This window comes from Limulus polyphemus, unplaced genomic scaffold (assembly GCF_000517525.1).
Source record: "Limulus polyphemus unplaced genomic scaffold, Limulus_polyphemus-2.1.2 Scaffold249, whole genome shotgun sequence".
Lineage (NCBI taxonomy): Eukaryota > Metazoa > Arthropoda > Merostomata > Xiphosura > Limulidae > Limulus > Limulus polyphemus.
The window spans coordinates 233,425-237,644 of record NW_013665859.1 but is presented as its reverse complement, the minus strand read 5'-3'; positions in this window follow the sequence as shown (position 1 = coordinate 237,644).

The window sequence follows — 4,220 nt, the reverse complement described above, 5'->3', positions numbered from 1 at the left end:
GTGTTTATAAAAGTCTCTTAGATTATTATAAGAGAGATTTGAGACTATGATGAGCAATACATAATATTACTACCGTGCTTATTGACTTTGGCCTAATCATGCTAATAACAGTGATATGATTATCGACAAGTTTTACTAGAATTTAGGCACATAGTCAAAACAAGTGATTGTCCAACTCTAACTATGGTACTGTACTGAGTTTTAGTAAAGATTAATGGGATATATGTAATCATTAATGAGTAAAGATTGTTGTAAAAAAATTGAAGTTGACCAGTGAACGATAAAATTAAAAAATAAAAGCACGATCTCTTACCGTAATTAAAAATAATAAATTGATTCATTAACCTAAATTAGATCCCTTGCTATTATTATTAAGTATATTATAACGTTGACACTGACAGACAGTAAAAGTAGGTTAGGTCTATAAAACTCACATATATCCTACAGTAATGTTTAAGATAATTAATTACATACCAACGTAAGTCATAATTTACCAGCTGACAGCTCATAACACATAAAAGTCGTGGCACCTAGTGTATATAATATTAAGGAAACAATTCAACATTTTTTAAAAATTAAGATCCCAGCTTTTTGTATTTCAATTATATCATTAATAAGACAGTAAGTAATCGGGATACATTAAGAATGTAAATTATCTCACATATCATGGTTTTAACAATAAACATTAAACGTATCACAAATTATTTGAATAAAAACTGAAATGAAAATCACTAAACTTTTTAGTAGTAGCTAGCTGAATCCAAAGAAGTGTGAATCCTTCCATCAATACTTGAGTTTCCTGGAACATATATTCATCAAAGAGATAGAATGTCTAAAATCCTATTAATTAAAGAATGAATTTGCTCAGAATTGGCCAACACCGATGAACTTACGATTTCTTGGACTATATATGATCTTACTATTGTTGTTTTGTAAAATCATTCTCAGATATAAATCATCTCCTATACAAATTACATGAAAAACCAAATAACTTTTGTTGTATTTTTTATTGTGAACAAGCTTTCAAAAAACTGACGAAAGAATAAACCACTACTCCCGTATTAACATTCACTCTAGAAAAGTTACTTATTTTAAATACAGATACCAGTGATTTTGCAGTGGGAACTGTTTTGTTTCAAGTACAACACGCAAAAGAACATTCGACTGCCTGCTATAGCAAGGCAATGAATGCCGCAAAAAGGAGATATTGTACTACTCGAAACGTGTTGCTCGAGCAAATATTTACAGTTTGGACAGATCGTGCATGCAATAGTAAAGTAGTTGGTGAATCTTCGCAACTAAGAAGGCCAATTAGCAAGATGGCTTCAAAAACTCCGAAAGTACGATTTGAACATTGTGCATTGCTCTAGATGGAAGCATGGAAATTCTCACACATTATCCCAATGACCGTGAAGAATGTAAGTGAGAGAAGTACAATATAGTAAAGATACCAACCTTAAGGACAGCAGAATGTAATGTAAGATATGACATACACAAGTGATGATGAAGAACTAGTGTGGTCCAACACTCAACTGAAAGATGCTCAGGCAAAATATACGAGTTTCAAACAGATGTTCATAGCTCAAGAATAATGCAGAAAGATTCTCAAGGCAAACAGTTGCTCCATACAGTCCAAAAATAAATGTTTATTGGGTAGAATGGGATTCATTATGCTTACTAGAGTGTTTATTATGTTGGAAATGGGAAAATATTGGTGGATAGAAGTAACAACTACAGTTGGTACTTGTACAGCCTATACATTCTGCAGCACTCTATCATCTTTACCACCTTCCAGCTGAACACTTAGGTGTTAAAAGACGCTAGATAAACTAAGAGAGTGCTTCTATTGGATTGGATGTTAGGGATCTGTACTAAATTGGTGTAAATCCTGTGAACTATGTTGTGAACGCTAATGTCCACGAAAAACAAAATCATGATAAAATACAACAGTGTTGTGTTGGAGCACCACTCGAAAGAGTTGCTGCTGATGTGCTTGTTCCCCTGCCACAGAGTAAGTTAACAGTGGGAATAGATACATCATAGTTTTGGTGGATTATTTCATGAAATGACCAGAAGTATATACTGTTCCTAATCAGGAAGCTGAAATGATAGCAAGCAAACTTGTCAATGAATTGGTTTAAAGTTTGAGTACATGTGGAACTTCACTTACATCAGAGATGGAACTTTGAATCGGCTTTGTTTGTAGAAATGTGTCAGGTCCTTAGGATCAAAAGATTAGGACAACAATCTTTCATTCATCTTCTGATGGCACAAAGAAATGATACCACCATACATTGTTAAATAGATCAATCATTTATGTGGATGAACATCAGAAAACATGGGATCGAGGTCTTTCATTATTACTGATGAGTTATTGTATAGTAGTATATAAAGCTCCAGGCAACTCACCATCATCACTGATGTTTGGAACAGAATTTAAGGGGACATTTGACCTTTTATACTCTCATCCTGAGAGTAATCATAAGAAGAGTCTTACACATAATAAATAGTAAGATTACAGAGCACCATCGACGTCATAGATGAATTTACATGGGAAAGACTTAAATCAGCTAGTGATAAAGTGAAAAGTCACAATGAAGTTAATGTTGATAAGACTGTATTCCTGTAAGGTGATATGGTATGGCTGTACAATCCGCTGCAAGAAAGGTGAATTCCGAAGTTTAGTAGACGTTGGGAAAGGCAATACATTGTACTGAAAATAAGCAAAGATGAGGTTTACAAAATACAGAGGGATAGGTAGTCCAAGTCAAAGGGAACCCACTGTGATTATCTTTGGAAGTACATCAGTGAGATAATGGTCAACTGGGTAATTTTAGAGGGGAATGTGCCTGGGGAAAATCATTCTGCTAAAGAGCCCAAGGTTTCTGTTGAGACCACTCCCAGAGAATCCTCAAGTACGGAGCCATCAGTCGATTCATTTGATCACCTATCTAAGAAGAACTCCCCTAGCGACAGGACAGTTAGTGACAAGATGTAATCTTATCTGTATATCATGGGTCTCAGAAGAGAAAGTCACTAAAAAGATTTAGAGAATGGACAATCAGTTTAGTATAGTGTTTTAGTTTTGTATTGAGATTGTTTAAGGGACTTCACAAGCCAGGAAGGAGTTAGTGTTGTAAGCTACATTTTTAATTCTTTAATTTATATTTTGATTAATTAGTACATGCCATTAAGATTGAAAAGTTTGTAAAGTAGCCTAGAACACCTAGGATCTTCTAAATATGACGTAACAAAATATAGTAACTTCAACAAATATCTGGAAGTGAGATATCAAATATAAATACTTGTAGGCCAATCAGTTAATAAGCTAGCAGTGAATCAGTTACTTATTTTCAGTCGGTAGAATGCCAGCCATTTGGTGAAGCAATTAGTGTCAGAAAAAAAGGATTTTGATCAGTGTTATTTATCACATGTATTCATTTACTCAATCGATTAGCTGTTTAATTGTGCAAGTTTACGTTAGCCATAGTACCATTAGCGTGGTATTTCCATGTGAACATCATTTGTAAATGTAGACCAACAAGTTACAACAGTTTACAAGTTCTTAGAAACGTTAAGGAAGAAACAAGCTAACTTATGATGTTATGTAGATTGGGCTTTGAAATATTTTTACCAAATAATTTTTTTTAAACTTCCCAACAAAAGAACAACGTAACAACATTATTTTAATAAAAGTAATACACCAGTTAAACCTCTCTCATTTATTATGTCCAAAAAAAGAAGATATTTTTGCTACATGTTTCGGGCACATTTGTTTGGGCTATCATCATCAGGCAGCATTACACTTCTGCAATCTGCATTCTTGCTGAATACTTTTAAACCTGTCTGTTGGGTATCAGCGTACTTGAATAACACAGCAAGACCTATGCCCATTTGCCTGGTAACACTATTGTTGTGAATTTGTTTTTAAAGTTAATGTTTAATAACTACTAAATACATTTATTTTAACTTTAATATTAAACCAACAATAAAGTTAAGTATTTCTCAAATGAAAATTAGGAATTATTCTTCCTTTTTAATCTGATAAAGAAACATCTCCACACAACCAAATTTATCATTGCTGAATTTTTGAAAATGTGAAATGTTTTCTAAATATCGCAAGGCCACGGATACCCCATGCAGATAGCACTGTTGCGTGAGCAAGGTCATGTGACTAATGTCACGCCACTTCTCTCGAACCTTCGGGAATAGTCGGGAGA